The sequence below is a fragment of the Nerophis ophidion genome, linkage group LG25 (genome assembly GCF_033978795.1).
Source record: "Nerophis ophidion isolate RoL-2023_Sa linkage group LG25, RoL_Noph_v1.0, whole genome shotgun sequence".
NCBI classification, from domain to species: Eukaryota; Metazoa; Chordata; class Actinopteri; order Syngnathiformes; family Syngnathidae; genus Nerophis; species Nerophis ophidion.
The window spans coordinates 4,214,232-4,232,710 of NC_084635.1; the positions used below are offsets into that span (position 1 = coordinate 4,214,232).

The following is an 18,479-nucleotide window of genomic DNA, read 5'->3' on the forward strand; positions in this document are numbered from 1 at the left end:
AACTGAATATGGCTTGAAAAGGATTTGCAAATCATTGTATTCTGTTTATATTTACATCTAACACAATTTCCCAACTCATATGGAAACGGGGTTTGTATTTGGACTTGAACATGTGTAATGTTTCCCCAGTGCTAGTTCCAGTGTTACGTGCACTGTATCATGATGGGAATCATGAATGCGTCTGCTGATGTGAGGATGAATGGTCCCTGGGGCCCGACTGTCCACTCACTGACTGGATATCTGATGGCGCCTACTGTAATAAATGACCTGTGGGCGACACGTACGCTCCATGTCCGCTGGCTTTTAGCTACGCTCTGACAGGAGCGGCCACGATAAGAACTTCAAAACCTCTGACGCGGTTCAAACTCTACTGGCGACCCCCGCACTCTCATTGGTCAGATAAATGCAGCTGAATGCGAAAGGAGCGGATGACAAAAGGATAGTGCCATGCCGCTATAAGATTTGAGGAGCGGAACTGATTTAATTTGGTCAACTGGTGAGCTGTGGATGCACTTGTGCTTGAAAGTCTTGGAGTTGAATAAGAGGTCCATAAAGGTTTGGATGGGGATACACAGTTGGCAGGAACTCAAGTACAACAAAAAGATGTGTTAAAAAGGATCCTTTTGTCTGATTTTGTACAAATATTGGCAATGTTTACCTTATCTTTTTCTTTACCTGCACAATTTTGCTGTGATAAATAAACCTAAATCCATTCCCACAAACTCTTGTCAGAGTGGATCCGAGAAGTCTTAAAGGCCTACTGAAAGCCACTACTAGCGACCACACAGTCTGATAGTTTATATTAGATTAGATTAGATTAGATAGTACTTTATTTATTCCGTCAGGAGAGTTCCTTCAGGAAAATTAAAATTTTCAGCACAATCCCATTCAAGATCAGACAAACATTACAGGGAGACAGAACAGGATCGCTGACGGGTCTGCCGGCTTCCAGCGCCCCTTACAAAAAAGATGAGATAAAGGTAAACAAAGGGGGGGGGGGAATAGAAGATTAAAATAAAATTTAAAAAATCGGTCTTTGCCTGGGCCATGGAGAGGAGGTGCAGACTGAGGCCAAGGGAAAAAACAAAAAAATAAAAAAAATAAAAAAACAACTCATAACCATAGTACACATCCCTCTTCCATGTGTGTAAGAGGGAAACATCAAACATCAAAGAACACAGAGGACATTAAAGACATCAAAGCAGCAGATACAAGCAGACACTTCTACATACAGCTATGAATAAAAAGTAAAAGAAACATATCCACTGTGGTGGCCTCTGCGGTGTTATATATCAATGATGAAATATTAACATTACAACACATGCCAATACGGCCGCTTTAGTTTACTTAAGTGCAATTTTAAATTTCGCGCCGAAAAATCCTGCTGAAAACGTCTCGGTATGATGATGCCTACGCATGATGTCACAGATTGTAGGGGACCTTTTGTGCCAGCATCGTGCCCAGCTATTAAGTCATCTGTTTTCATCGCAAAATTCCACAGTATTCTGGACATCTGTGTTGGTTAAGCTTTTGCGATTTGTTTAGTGAACAATGGAGACATCAAAGAAGAAAGCTGTAGGTGGGAAGTGGTGTTCTGCGGCCGGTTTTAGCAACACAAACACAGCCGCTGTTTCATTGTTTACATTCCCGAAAGATGACAGTCAAGCTTCACTATGGAACAGAGATGTCAAGCGAACACGGTTGGATTGGACCACACACACAAAGTACAGTGTATTATGCAGCGATCATTTTTACCATTCTGTATTCTGAAGGCGGCTTCACGGTGGCAGAGGGGTTAGTGCGTCTGCCTCACAATACGAAGTTCCTGCAGTCCTGGGTTCAAATCCAGGCTCGGGATCTTTCTGTGCGGAGTTTGCATGTTCTCCCTGTGAATGCGTGGGTTCCCTCCGGGTACTCCGGCTTCCTCCCACTTCCAAAGACATGCACCTGGGGATAGGCCCCTCCCACTTCCCAAGACATGCACCTGGGGATAGGTTGATTGGCAACACTAAAATTGGCCCTAGTGTGTGAATGTGAGTGTGAATGTTGTCTGTCTATCTGTGTTGGCCCTGCGATGAGGTGGCGACTTGTCCAGGGTGTACCCTGCCTTCCGCCCGATTGTAGCTGAGATAGGCGCCAGCGCCCCCCCGCGACCCCGAAAGGGAATAAGCGGTAGAAAATGGATGGATGGATGTATTCTGAAGGCGATCTATGTCGTGTGCTACTCCAGCATCAATATCAGCAGCGTCATCCTGACCGTCACCATCAGCGTCGGGTTCAAAGCGGTATGGCTCTATCCCTGGTTGCGTCTGCCACGGCGCCTCTCACAGCATCTTCCCTATGTGAATCGCTCCCACTGCCCTCTAGTCCTATTTTTATTTATTTTTTCTAGTCCTTCACTCTCACTTTCCTCATCCACAAATCTTTCATCCTCGCTCAAATTAATGGGGAAATAGTCTCTTTCTCAGTCCGAATTGCTCTAGCTGCAGGTGGCCATGATTGTAAACAATGTTCAGATGTGAGGAGCTCCACAACCCGTGACATCAGGCACATATTGTCTGCTACTTCCGGTACAGGCAAGGCTTTTTTATCAGCACCAAAAGTTGCAAACTTTATCGTCGATGTTCTCTACTAAATCCTTTCAGCAAAAATATGGCAATATCACGAAATGATCAAGTATGACACATAGCCATTCCTTTAAATAAGAAATAAGAAAATCGCATTTCAGTAGGCTTTTAATTGTAGGATATGGTTTTTGCTTTGCAAGGCAAAGTCTGAAATAGTATTTGCAGCTGTCGCAGTTATTGGTACAGACTTTACCGAGCCTGAGTAGTAATATGCTATTTAAATTCATTTCTGCTTTTACTGCTGTATCACATTTTATAGTGATGTCTTCAGTTTTTGCAATATTCTAAGAATTAGAGCTGTTGTTCTCAACCTTTTTTCAGTGATGTACCCCCTGAGAACATTTTTTTAATTCAAGTACCCCCTAATCAGAGCAAAGCATTTTTGGTTGGAAAAAAAGAGATAAATAGGTAAAATACAGCACTATGTCATCAGTTTCTGATTTATTAAATTGTATAACAGTGCAAAATATTGCTCATTTGTAGTGGTCTTTCTTGAACTATTTGGAAAAAAAAGACATAAAGATAAATAAAAACTTGTTGATTAATAAACAAGTGATTCAATTATAAATAAAGATTTCTACACATAGAATATATAATATATAATTGGATGTAAAAAGCACGCCGGTTTGATACTTTTGACAACCCTTCCCAAAGCTTTCTTTGTTCTGGAATGCGGGTGCAAACCAGTCTACCATAGTTTGAAAAACTGTGAAAAACAATCCCAGTAGCGTTTTTTTCAGCAGTTACAAGCAGTTTTGGCTGTGTTTTTTCCTAGGGGGCGCTAGAGCGCTATTTTGATTTTTGGGGTTAGGTTTTTTTATTGGATGGCAATTTTTGCCAGCCCTGATGTGTGTGTAAAATTTGGTGAGTTTTGACGCATGGAGTCCTTTGCAATGGGCCTGGCGGACCCTAAAAATATCAATGGCATATTAAATACAATTTTAATACAAATTGAATGCCTAGTTTCTATTTGCAGCCTTCTGAGGTAAATATCAAAATAAACGTTTCCTAATAATACATTTGAAAATAAGATAACAATAATGAATCAAACATTCAAGCCTTGAAGTAGCAAGAGAAAGTGCACGAATAAAACGTTCATTATTGCTCAGTTTGCTAAACTGATTTGCTTTAACACTGAAAATGGAACAAGCAACGCTTATATAACTTTGTAGTGTCAAATCAACTTTCAAAAAACAAACGAAAAAACATCAATGGTATATTAAATAACATTTAAATAAAAAAATTAAATGCCTCTTTTCTATTTGCAGCCTTCTAAGGGGAATATCAACATCAACTTTTTCCCGAGGTTTGGTGGTAGCGGGGGGTGTATATTGTAGTGTCCCGGAGTATTTGTTTATGTTGTGTTACGTGCGGATGTTCTCCCGAAATGTGTTTGTCATTCTTGTTTGGTGTGGGTTCACAGTGTGGCGCATATTTGTAACAGTGTTAAAGTTGTTTATACGGCCACCCTCAGTGTGACCTGTGTGGCTGTTGACCAAGTATGCCTTACATTCACTTGTGTGTGTGTGTGTGTGTGTGTGTGTGTGTGTGTGTGTGTGTGTGTGTGTGTGTGTGTGTGTGTGTGTGTGTGTGTGTGTGTGTGTGTGTGTGTGTGTGTGTGTGTGTGTGTGTGTGTGTGTGTGTGTGCGTGTGTGTGTGTGTACAAGACGCATCTATTATTTGGCTTGACTGGCACGCTGTTTGTATGGTGGGAATGCGGACGTGACGACAGGTTGTAGAGGACGTTAAAAGCAATGCCTTAGAGGCACGCTCCTAATATTGTTGTCCGGGTGGAAATGGGGAGAAATTCAGGAGAAAGATTCCCCTGGGAGATTGTCGGGAGGGGCACTGAACTTCGGGAGTCTCTCAGGAAAATTTGGAGGGCTGGCAAGTATGAGTATTAGCCGTGAATGCGGTGTATAATACCGGCGGGCCAGCTCTAATGTTAGTTTGGTATTGCCTCAAGGGCCAAATGAAATTACACGGCGGGCCAATTTTGGCCCGGGGGCCAGAGTTTGACATCCATGCTCTAAGGCATTGCTTTTAACGTCCTCTACAACCTGTCGTCACGTCCGCATTCCCACCATACAAACAGCGTGCCGGTCAAGCCAAATAATAGATGCGTCTTGTACACACACACACACACACACACACACACACACACACACACACACACACACACACACACACACACAAGTGAATGCAACGCATACTTGCTCAACAGCCACACAGGTCACACTGAGGGTGGCCGTATAAACAACTTTAACACTGTTACAAATATGCGCCACACTGTGAACCCACACCAAACAAGAATGACAAACACATTTCGGGAGAACATCCGCACGTAACACAACATAAACAAATACTCCGGGACGCTATAATATACACCCCCCCGCTACCACCAAACCTCGCCCACCTCATTATTTGGTTTTCAAATTTATTAGCCTGTGGAAGGCTGCAAATAGAAAAGAGGCATTTAATTGTTTTATTTAAATGTTATTTAATATACCATTGATGTTTTTTTGTTTGTTTTTTGAAAGTTGATTTGGCACTACAAAGTTATATCAGCGTTGCTTGTTCCATTTTCAGTGTTAAACCAAATCAGCGTAGCAAACTGAGCAATAACGAACGTTTTATTTGTGCACTTTCTCTTGCTACTTCAAGGCTTGAATGTTTGATTCATTATTGTTATTTTATTTTCAAATTTTTTATTAGCCTGTGGAAACGTTTATTTTGATATTTACCTCAGAAGGCTGCAAATAGAAACTAGGCATTCAATTTGTATTAAAATTGTATTTAATATGCCATTGATATTTTTAGGGTCCGCCAGACTCCACATGAGTCCTTTGCAATGGGCCTGGCGGACCCTATAGAAACTGGTGCGTTTTATTATTATTCTTTCTTTCTTTCTTTATTCCGCACCTATGCGCTGTAATTTGACCCCCTTAACATGCTTCAAAACTCACCAAATTTGACACACACATCGGTCTGGCACGCCTTCCCAACTTATTAGGCACCCAAACCAGAAAAATCTAAATTGCGCGCTAGCGCCCCCTAGGAAGGAAAGAAAAACAGACTGCTTGTAACTTCCGTTAGGAATGTCGTACAGACATGAAACAAAAACTGTCACGTAGGTCTAACTTAGACCTTCATTTCATAATTCTACCTTCTAGGGCAAAAATCAACAGGAAGTTGGAAAAAAAAACCTTCAAAACAAAATTTTCGCAAAGAATTCAATTTTTGCCTCTTTGAGCTGAAATTTGACCCCCTTAAAATGCTTCAAAACTCACCAAACTTGGCACACACATCAGGACTGGCAGAAATTGTGATCTAATGAAAAAAAAAAAGTCAAAATTGCGCTCTAGCGCAATTTTTGTTCAAAACACAGCAAAAACTGCTTCGAGGAAGAAAACACAGACAAAACTGCTTGTAACTTCCGGTAGGAATGCCGGAAAGACATGAAACAAAAACTTGTATGTAGGTCTCACTTAGACCTACATTTTAATTATTGACATCCTTCAGCAAAAATCAACAGGAAGTTAAAAATTACCCCTTCAAAATAAAAGTTTTGCAAACACCCGTCACCTTTTTTCAAACGTTATCTCCTCTGAGTTCGTCTGTCGTTTCGGCTTTAAACTCGCACAGAAGAGAGATTGAACCCTTTTGATTAAAAGTTATTCTCACAGAGTTTTGATTAATGCTCCGGTTTTGATTTTACGCGCCTTCAAAGAACCCCTACGCAAAGTTTCCTAAAAAAATGTCATTTTTGCCTCTTTGAGCTGAAATCTGACCCCCTTAAAATGCTTCAAAGTGCAAGTTAAAGCTCTACTATGCCAAGTTAAAGCCATTTATCAACAACATCCAGAAACGCCGATTTGTAATTTGACCCCCTTAAAATGCTTCAAAGTGCAAGTTAAAGCTCTACTATGCCAAGTTAAAGCCATTTATCAACAACATCCAGAAACGCCGATTTGTAATTTGACCCCCTTAAAATGCTTCAAAGTGCAAGTTAAAGCTCTACTATGCCAAGTTAAAGCCATTTATCAACAACATCCAGAAACGCCGATTTGTAATTTGACCCCCTTAACATGCGACAAAACTCACCAAATTTTACACACACATCAGGACTGGCAAAAATTGCCATCCAATAAAAAAACCTAACCCCAAAAATTAAAATAGCGCTCTAGCGCCCCCTAGGAAAAAACACAGCCAAAACTGCTTGTAACTGCTGTTAGGAATGTCGTAGAGACATGAAACAAAAACCTCTATGTAGGTCTGACTTAGACCAGGGCTTGGGTCGCGGGGGCAGCAGCCAAAGGAGGACCCGACCAACGCTGCTTGCAGCTTTAATTTAATTATTATTATTATTATTTGAAACTCGATTTTGCATGTTACTAAAAAGTTATATAAGCCTTGCTTCTTTAATATTCAATGCAAAACTTGTTTGGGTCCCTATTAAAAGGTTCACTTGTTCAACCTTGGCCCGCGGCTTTGTTCAGTTTTACATTTTGGCCCACTCTGTATTAGAGTTTGACACCCCTGCTGTAGACGTTCAACCCGCAGCAGCTGCAGTGGGCCAACTAGTCCAAAAATAGCACAAACAATAGCATCTTTTCAGTGTCTCTGTCTGCTTTCCACGTGTATGTAAACTTTTGACCACGACTGTATGCACGCAGGAGGGAGAGAATCAGACCAACAGTCGAGGTGAGAAAGAGAGAGCGGCATTATTGATGTGTTCTCTCCACCTCCACACCCAGACCGTCCTCAAACTCCTCCAGGGGCCGTAAACCAGAAATTGAGTTTTTAACAGCGTCCTCTGATCGCTTGATAGGGTGTATGGTATCTTTTATAACACACGCACTCACTCACCACTCCTTTTCTTCTTTTTTTTAAACACTAAAATTCACAAGAGTGCTTGCATAGTCCTACACCAGGGGTGTCCTAACTTTTTCCACTGAGGGCCGCACACGGAAAAATTAAAGCATGCGGGAGCCATTCTGATATTTTTCATTTTCAAACCAGAACAGAATATATGGATTTTAAATAAATATTTTACTTTTAGGGGTCCCGGGGACCATAAAGGGTCTCAGTTAATAAAATGTTAAAAATCAAACCATAACAAAATATATGGATTTTAAATAAATGTTTTACCTTTAGGGGTCCGTAAAGGGTCTCCGTTAATAAAATGTTAAAAATCAAACCATAACAAAATATATGGATTTTAAATCAATATTTTACCTTTAGGGGTCCCGGGGACCATAAAGGGTCTCCGTTAATAAAATGTTAAAAATCAAACTATAACAAAATATATGGATTTTAAATATATATTTTACCTTTAGGGGTCCGTAAAGGGTCTCAGTTAATAAAATGTTAAAAATCAAACCATAACAAAATATATGGATTTTAAATAAATATTTTACCTTTAGGGGTCCCGGGGACCATAAAGGGTCTCAATTAATAAAATGTTAAAAATCAAACCGATCCATCCATCCATTTTCTACCGCTTATTCCCTTTCGGGGTCGCGGGGGGCGCTGGCGCCTATCTCAGCTACAATCGGGCGGAAGGCGGGGTACACCCTGAACAAGTCACCATCTCATCACAGTAAAAATCAAACCATAACAAAATATATGGATTTTAAGTTAATATTTTACTTTTAGGGGTCCCGGGGACCATAAAGGGTCTCAGTTAATAAAATGTTAAAAATCAAACCATAACAAAATATATGGATTTTAAATAAATATTTTACCTTTAGGGGTCCCGGGGACCATAAATGGTCTCAGTTAATAAAATGTTAAAAATCAAACCATAACAAAATATATGGATTTTAAATAAATATTTTACCTTTAGGGGTCCCGGGGACCATAAAGGATCTCAGTTAATAAAATGTTAAAAATCAAACCATAACAAAATATATGGATTTTAAATAAATATTTTACCTTTAGGGGTCCCGGGGACCATAAAGGGTCTCAGTTAATAAAATGTTAAAAATCAAATCATAACAAAATATATGGATTTTAAATAAATATTTTACAATTAGGGGTCCCGGGGACCATAAAAGGTCTCAGTTAATAAAATGTTAAAAATCAAACCATAACAAAATATATGGATTTTAAATAAATATTTTACCTTTAGGGGTCCCGGGGACCATAAAGGGTCTCAGTTAATAAAATGTTAAAAATAAGTCAAATTTTTATTATTATTTTTTATTAAACGCTTTAAAAGTAAAACGGAAATATGCAGTATTTAGTAATTAGAGCCCTAAAACAGTGGTTCTCAAATGGGGTACTTGAAGGTATGCCAAGGGGTACGTGAGATTTTTTTTAAATATTCTAAAAATAGCAACAATTCAAAAATCCTTTATAAATATATTTATTAAATAATACTTCAACAAAATATGAATGTTGAAAAGAAATGCAACAATGCAATATTCAGTGTTGACAGCTAGATATTTTTTTTGACATGTTCCATAAATATTGATGTTAAAGATTCCTTTTTGACACTTCCCCCGTCATCATTTTCAAAATGGAGGAGGCTGATTTAAATACCGATAATTTGAAATCGCAGAAAGGGAAGAAGATTAAGAGCTATTCAGTAGGATTTAAGGTCCAAGCTTACGTCACACTCAATTTTTTACTGCATACCTTTGGTAAGTGCCGGAGTGAGAAGAGGTTTTAAAATAATTAGCACATGCTTGTCAGGCTTGTCCCTGACAGTTTGTCTATGTTTTAGTTTTTTCCTCTGCATTTGTCTGTTTCCTGTGTTTAGTATTTCCTGCCTTTTAGTTCCTGTTAAGTGCTCTTAATTTGTCAGCTTCCTGTCTTGTTCCCTGAGTGCTGTGTTCTTCCTCAGTGTGTTTAGTATTTCCTGTCCTTAGTTCCTGTCTAGTGCTCTTGTTTTGTCAGCTTCCTGTCTTGTTCCCTGGGTGCTGTGTTCCCCTTCAGCTGCGGCTGATTGGCATCTGGCCACACCTGTTGCCAATCAGCCGGCTCCTATTTGTAACTCCTTTGTCTTGTGTCAGTTGCTGGATCGTTGTATTGTCATTTGTATTGTTGTTGCCTCATGTCACTTTTGTGTCTTTGCTACCTGTCGTGTCTTGCATCATTTCAGTTATTACCTGTCGTGCTACATCTTGTCCTGGTCGTCGTAGCTGTAAGCTGTTTTTGTTAGCCATAACTATTTCCAGTTTCTCTGTTTGTTATCTTCTAGCTTCCATGCTAAAGTTCCTTTTGGTTTCTTGTTAGCTTCTATGCTAAAGGCCTTTTGTTTTTTATCCGCCCACGTGCGCGCTTTTGGTTTGAACCCTTTGTTTGGTTTTGTCTTAGTATTTATATCAAAATCATGTTTGCTCAATCCATGCCTGCCTCCATCTCTGCATCTTGGGGTTCGTCATCAAATAACTCTGACAATGCTTACTTTTACCGCATGCCTTTGGTAAGCGCAGGAGTGAGAAGGGGTTTTAAATTAATTAGCGCCCCGGCGGCAATTCAAGGGAATACGGTATATCAGTCGATTTTAGGTTTTTTTTATGCTCTTTTGTCAAAGAAAACTTAGTTTTTATATGGCAACTGCACAATATATGCAATATATACCACATTGGCTCTGCGATGAGGCGGCGACTTGTCCAGGGTGTACCCCGCTTTCCGCCCGATTGTAGCTGAGATAGGCGCCAGCGCCCCCCACGACCCCAAAAGGGAAAAAGCGGTAGGAAATGGATGGATGGATACCACATAAAACATTTTAAAGTGAAATTTTTGAACTAATTGGAGCTTTGAAAATGATTAATTATAACATGGATTTTTTTTTTGTCATTATTTTTTGTTTTGAGCAATGCCAAAAAAATATAAATAAAATAATTGATTGATTGAAACTTGTAATTAGTAGATTGCACAGTACAGTAGAATAGAATATATCTTTGTCATTTGTCATTGTACAACGAAATTGTATGCAAACTAATTTAGTGCAAAAACGTGCATAAGAACATAGATAAATGGATAAAAAAAATACATAAAAATACCTAGCATACAGCTCTCATGCACAGTCATTATTGTTATCTTGTGTTCAGCGACACTATTGCTCTCGGGTAAAAAGTGTTTTTAAAACGGTTTGTCCGGCATTTTATTGTCTTGTATCTCCTGCCTGAGGGCATCATATTCCGTACAATTGACCACTAAATGGTAACACCCCAATAAGTTTTTCAACTTGTTTAAGTCGGGGTCCACGTTAATCGATTCATGGTAAAGATGTTTTTTACATGGTAAAATAAAGACAAAAAAAAAAAACAGCCTGCATGGCAACTTTGTGTCAACATTGCAACTTTTTTTTGATAGATTTCACCTCATTCCAATATTTTTAATGTCCTTTTTTTACCTCAGTAGAAGCATTTAAGTCTCACCTTAAAACTCATTTGTATACTCTAGCCTTTAAATAGACTCCCTTTTTAGACCAGTTGATCTGCCGTTTCTTTTCTTTTTCTTCTATGTCCCACTCTCCCTAGTGGAGGGGGTCCGGTCCGATCCGGTGGCCATGTACTGCTTGCCTGTGTATCGGCTGGGGACATCTCTGCGCTGTTGATCCGCCTCCGCTTGGGATGGTTTCCTGCTGGCTCCGCTGTGAACGGGACTCTCGCTGCTGTGTTGGATCCGCTTTGGACTGGACTCTCGCGACTGTGTTGGATCCATTATGGATTGAACTTTCACAGTATCATGTTAGACCCGCTCGACATCCATTGCTTTCCTCCTCTCCAAGGTTCTCATAGTCATCATTGTCACCGACGTCCCACTGGGTGTGAGTTTTCCTTGCCCTTATGTGGGCCTACCGAGGATGTCGTGGTGGTTTGTGCAGCCCTTTGAGACACTAGTGATTTAGGGCTATATAAGTAAACATTGATTGACATTGATTGATTGATTTTTGCAATAGCATTTCCAGAATGTGTGGCGGGCCGATAAACAATTAGCTGCGGGCCACAAATGTCCCCCCGGGTCGCACTTTGGACATCCTGTCCTACACCAAACTATCCTCTGGCTATAAGAGAGAAGAACTCCCGAAAGTCACCTTGAAGTTGATGAAACCGTCTCAGACCCCTGCAGAAAAACAGAGCGCGACCTCTTATGTGTTTGGGCTGAGGAAAGCCTTCAGCGCTGTGATTGGCTGCAGTAAGAACCCGGCGTAAACATCCGGCGGTTTGCGCTCACCGTCCGCGGTGATTTATCGCGGCGGAAAAACGAATCCGTTTTGATGCGTCGGTACGAGTGCAAGAGTAATTAACTCTCAGGCTGCGTTTCCGTGGGAGGTGGCGAGGCGGGAGAGAGCACGCGGGCGCCGGGCTGGAACAAAACATCCCGGCGAATCCTCTCGGCTGGCGGCGTAATAAATTAAACAGCAAATCATTTGTCACGCTCCGCTGTGTTTTTGTGCGGCTCAGCTATTGAAGAGGAGGGTCCTTCTTCCACGCTTTCACCTACTTAGCGTTTGCCCGAGAAAGAGCTTTAAATGTGTTTTGTCCGCGACAATAACTGTGCCAGGACTCACTTTCGGGACTTGAACTGTGTTGTCCTGGTCAAGTTAGGAGGTCTTGGTCTCAGACCGTTTTCATGCCCATTTCTGCAGTGGTCCGTCCATACTTGCCAACCTTGAGATCTCTGATTTCGGGAGGTGGGGGTGGGGGGTCAGGGGGTGTGGTTAACCCATTCTATTATGTTGAGGGTCAATTTGACCCATTTCAGTTTTTGTGTTGATCAAAGTACTGGTTAACCTTTCTTTTTCTTGCTGAAATTTGGGGACTTTTCCTCATCTAGGGTCATGAACTGGTGTGTAAAATCTGGACACTTTGTTGTGTAGTGGAATGTCTTGCAGAGTTTGTACACAAAGATGATGTTGCGGGTCATTTTGACCCAGACGCTTTAATGTGGGTAAATAGCCAAAATAAACACGTCTCTTTGATGTACTTTTTACTTTGATGTACAATTGTTTGTATTTTGATTGCCTCTGAGACCCAGAGCCAGGTGTGTGAAGAGAGGGAACTTTCTCAAACGTGTCCTTGTCACTGTTCTCATGTCATCTCTTTGACAAACTCACCAAAAATGAGCTCCAGAAGGACGACATCTGAGGAGACAAGGACAAGTGTGAGAAAGTTCCCTCTCTTCACACACCTGGCTCTGGGTCTCAGAGACAATCAAAATACAAACAATTGTACATCAAAGTAAAAAGTACATCAAGGAGACATGTTTATTTTTGGATCTGAACAGCTATTTACCCACATTAAAGCGCCAGGGTCAAAATGACTCGCAACATCATCTTTTTATACAAACTCTGCACAAACATTCCACTACACAACAAAGGGTCCAGATTTACACACCAGTTCATGACCCTAGATGAGGAAAAGTCACCAGATTTCAGCAAGAAAAAGAAAAGATTACCAGTACTTTGATCAACACAAAAACTGAAATGGGTCAAATTGACCCTTAACATAATACAATTGGAATAAAAAATGTATTGTATGTCACTTTTCTAAATGTTTATATAACCTAAAATAAAATTGTTATTGGTTTAACCTGTTTTCTTGACTGTTTTGAGTGCATTTACGCAGTACGGGTCAAAACGACCCGCAACATAATCAATGTTATTTTTCCCAACATAATACAAGGGTTAAGAGGGGTGGCGTATAATTCACCAACTCGAGTATTTCATATATATGTCATCAATCAATCAATCAATGTTTATTTATATAGCCCCAAATCACAAATGTCTCAAAGGACTGCACAAATCATTACGACTACGACATCCTCGGAAGAACCCGCAAAAGGGCAAGGAAAACTCAACACCCAGTGGGCAGGGAGAATTCACATCCAGTGGGACGCCAGTGACAATGCTGACTATGAGAAACCTTGGAGAGGACCTCAGATGTGGGCAACAATCAAACATGTGACGTCATCGTCTGCGACTTCCGGTACAGGCAAGGCTTTTCTGTTAGCACCGAAAGTTGCGAACTTTATCATCGATGTTCTCTACTAAATCCTTTCAGCAAAAATATGGCAATATGGCGAAATGATCAAGTATGACACATAGAATGGACCTGCTATCCCCGTTTAAATAAGAACATCTCATTTCAGTAGGCCTTTAAATCACGTCTCAAAGACCCACTTTTATTCTCTGGCTTTGTGGTCCTCTTAGTTTTTAAATGTTGATGTGTAGTTACTGATTTAATTGGCTTTAACTTTTAAAGGCCTACTGAAATGAGATTTTCTTATTTAAACGGGGATAGCAGGTCCATTTTATGTGTCATACTTGATCATTTCGCGATATTGCCATATTTTTGCTGATAGGATTTAGTAGAGAACATCCACGATAAAGTTTGCAGCTTTTGGTCGCTAATAAAAAAGCCTTGCCTGTACCGGAAGTAGCAGACGATGTGCGTGTGACGTCACGGGTTGTGGAGCTCCTCACATCTGAACATTGTTTACAATCATGGCCACCAGCAGCGAGAGCGATTTGGACCGAGAAAGCGATGATTTCCCCATTAATTTGAGCGAGGATGAAAGCTTCTTGGATGAGGAAAGTGAGAGTGAAGGACTACAAAAAAAAAAAGACTATACAGTGAGAGCGATTCAGATGTTATTAGACAAATTTACTAATATAATTCTGGAAAATACCTTATCTGCTTATTGTGTTACTAGTGTTTTAGTGAGATTATATGGTCGTACCTGTACAACCTGAGGGTCGGCCCTGCACGTTTCTTCAGCACCAGTCGACGGGCGGTGGCGATGCCCATCTCTGCCCTTTGCGAGTAACCCTCTTCCGAACACGATCTTTCAAAATGATCGCTGCATAATACACTGTACTTTATGTGCGTGGTCCAATCCAACCGTGTTCGCTTGACCGCTCTGTTCCATAGTAAAGCTTCACCATCATCTTTCGGGAATGTAAACAATGAAACACCGGCTGTGTTTGTGTTGCTAAAGGCGGCCGCAATACACCGCTTCCCACCTACAGCTTTCTTCTTTGACGTCTCCATTATTCATTGAACAAATTGCAAAAGATTCAGCAACACAGATGTCCGGAATACTGTGGAATTATGCGATGAAAAGAGACGACTTATAGCTGTGAACGGTGCTGGAACAAAATGTCCTCTACAATCTGTGACGTCATACCGCGACGTTTTAGCATGATACTTTCGCGCGGAATTTAAAATTGCAATTTAGTAAACTAAAGCGGCCGTATTGTCATGTGTTGCAATGTTAATATTTCATCATTGATATATAAACTATCAGACTGCGTGGTCGCTAGTAGTGGCTTTCAGTAGGACTTTAAGTCTCTTCTTAAAGACCCACTTTCATTCTCTGGCTTTGTGGTCCTATGTGTTTTTATATGTTGATTTGTAGTTATTGTTTTAATTGGCTTTAACCTTTAAAATCAATTTTAATCATATTTGTTTTTGTATTTATTATGCAGTCAATGGTGGAGCCAAGGATAATATTTGAATATTGTTGTGCAGCACTTTGGAAACATTTTTGTTGTTTAAATGTGCTTTACAAATAAAGTGGATTGGATTGAGCCAAACCTTCAGTTCTCTGAAGTCCGAAGGGCCAAAGAAGTTGAAACTGAAAACGTCACTTGATCGTCGTCGGTGTCCAAAAACCACGTTGTCTCATTTTCCGTCAAACAAATATATCAGAATCAGAAATACTTTGATAATCCATCCATGTTCTTCCGCTTATCGGAAGTCGGGTCGCGGGGGCAGCAGCCCAAGTAGGGAGGCCCAGACTTCCTCCTCCCCAGCCACTTTGTCCAGCTCCTCCCGGGGGACCCCGAGGTGTTCCCAGGCCAGCCAGGAGACATAGTCTACCCAACGTGTCCTGGGTCTTCCCCGTGGCCTCCTACCAGTCGGACATGCCCGAAACTACTCCCGAGAGATAGGCTCCAGCGACCCTAAAAGGGACGAGCGGTAGGAAATGGATGGAATTTTTATTTTATCAATTTTTTTTGCTTTATGTAGAAATGGTTGATTGCATCAGCTCTGCTCTTTTAATGTATTAAATGTCCTTTGTGTTATCGGATGTTTGATGTTTCCCTCTTACACACATGCTTATGTGTGCTATGGCTATGAGGGTTTACCCCCTCACAAGGTTACCTATTTCTCACCTTTTTTGTAAGGGGCGCCAGAAGTTGGCAGACCCATCAGCGATCCTGTTCTGTCTCCCTGTTATGTTTGATCCTGTTCTGTCTCCCTGTAATGTTTGATCCTGTTCCGTCTCCCTGTATTGTTTGATCCTGTTCTGTCTCCCTGTAATGTTTGATCCTATTCTGTCTCCCTGTAATGTTTGATCCTGTTCTGTCTCCCTGTAATGTTTGATCCTGTTCTGTCTCCCTGTAATGTTTGATCCTGTTCTGTCTCCCTGTAATGTTTGATCCTGCTCTGTCTCCCTGTGATGTTTGATCATCTTCTGTCTCCCTGTAATGTTTGATCCTGTTCTGTCTCCCTGTAATGTTTGATCCTGTTCTGTCTCCCTGTAATGTTTGATCCTGTTCTGTCTCCCTGTAATGTTTGATCCTGTTCTGTCTCCCTGTAATGTTTGATCATCTTCTGTCTCCCTGTAATGTTTGATGCTATTCTGTCTCCCTGTAATGTTTGATCCTGTTCTGTCTCCCTGTAATGTTTGATCCTGTTCCGTCTCCCTGTAATGTTTGATCCTGTTCTGTCTCCCTGTAATGTTTGATCATGTTCTGTCTCCCTGTAATGTTTGATCCTGTTCTGTCTCCCTGTAATGTTTGATCCTGTTCCGTCTCCTTGTAATGTTTGATCCTGTTCTGTCTCCCTGTAATGTTTGATCCTGTTCTGTCTCCCTGTAATGTTTGATCCTGTTCTGTCTCCCTGTAATGTTGGATCCTGTTCTGTCTCCCTGTAATGTTGGATCCTGTTCTGTCTCCCTGTAATGTTTGATCCTGTTCTGTCTCCTTGTAATGTTTGATCCTGTTCTGTCTCCTTGTAATGTTTGATCCTGTTCTGTCTCCCTGTGATGTTTGATCCTGTTCTCTCTCCCTGTAATGTTTGATCCTGCTCTGTCTCCCTGTAATGTATGATCCTGTTCCGTCTCCCTGTAATGTTTGATCCTGTTCTGTCTCCCTGTAATGTGTGATCATGTTCGGTCTCCCTGTAATGTTTGGTCCTGTTCTGTCTCCCTGTAATGTTTGATCCTGTTCTGTCTCCCTGTAATGTTTGATCCTGTTCTGTCTCCCTGTAATGTTTGATCCTGTTCTGTCTCCCTGTAATGTTTGATCCTGTTCTGTCTCCCTGTAATGTTTGTCTGCTCTTGAATGGGATTGTGCTGAAAATCTTAATTTCTCCTCTGGGATTCATAAAGTATTTCTGATTCTAATACTACGAGCGATGACCTGAAGACAAAAATCTATTCATCAGCCTGATGTCCTCGCCATAAATCCTTCACCCGTCTGCAATCTTCCTCCGCTTAAACGGCAAGTCTCTTGTTGGTTTCACTTCCCTGCTTCCTTTGGCCAGCGATACACAAACCTCTGCTGCAGAGCGCCGTCGCCTTCTCTGCAGCGGAGTGACAGTCCCAGAGTGCGGCGCCAGCAGCGGCAGTGTAACAGTAGTGTTGCTACGGCAACGACTGGGACGTGAGAGAAATGATGGCGAACGCTTTGCGGGAGAAAGCGCCGCACTCAGCACTTTCTGCCTCCATGTCCTCTCGTAACCTCCAGCCATGGAAACTGTGTAACGTAGCGTAGCGTGAGGATTGCATATATATATATATATATATATATATATATATATATATATATATATAAACCCCCTCTGTGTGGTTGAGGTGGGCGGGGTTTTGTGCTCGTGGGGTGTATAACATAGTCAGGATGAGTCATGGATGCAAAGGATTCTGGGTATTTCTTGTGTTGCGTTTATGTTGTGTTACTGGGAGGATTTTCTCCCGAAATGTCTTTGTCATTCTTCTTTTGTGTGGGTTCACAGTGTGGCGCATATTAGTAGGAGTGTTAAAGTTGTTTATATCACAACCGTCAGTGTACTCTGTGTCACCCAGTATGCCTTCCAGTCGTGTGCGTGCATCTGCGGAAGCCACATACAACAAGTTACTGGACTGGCAAGATGTCTGTACATGTTGTAGTTGGCGACAAAGCCAATGGCTTCATAGCACGCCCTTATTCTTGTCATCTGGGTGACCATGAATTGATTAACGTGGACCCCGACTTAAACAAGTTGAAAAACTTATTGGGGTGTTACCATTTAGTGGTCAATTGTACGGAATATGTACTGTACTGTGCAATCTACTAATACATGTTTTAATCAATCAATCAAACCACCAGCAGGCTCGACTACTGCAACACACTTCTTGTCAGGATCCCCAGCAAGAACATCCAGAAGCTGCAGTACATACAAAATAGTGCTGCGAGGATCCTGATGAGAGTGCGGAAACATGACCACATCACACCAACTCTCAAATCCCTTCACTGGCTTCCTGTTCCATTCAGGATTGAATTCAAAATCTCCCTACTAACTCACCAGTGCCTCCATGGAAATGCCCCCCTCTACCTCAAGGAACTGCTCAGCCCCAAATCCTCCACACGACACCTCCGCTCCATACAGGCTAACCTCCTCCAACCTCCACGGACAAAGCTTCGAACAATGGAACGCTGCTCCCAGTCTGTGGAACGCTCTCCCTGACCACCTGAGGGCACCTCAGACTGTGGATGCTTTTAAAAAAGGCTTAAAAACCCATCTTTTTCAAAAAAAGCCTTTCTATAGACATGCATGCTGGTTCTAGCCTTTGGGCTGTTTCTAGTTTTATATTTTATTTATTTTTATTATTACTATTTTTTTACAC

The 18,479-nt window shown here is 41.3% G+C and overlaps 1 protein-coding gene across 1 annotated transcript in view; it reads left to right on the forward strand.

The window, feature by feature from the left end:
• prmt3 (protein arginine methyltransferase 3) overlaps positions 1-18,479 on the forward strand; it is a 210,583-nt gene that overhangs the window by 190,811 nt on the left and 1,293 nt on the right.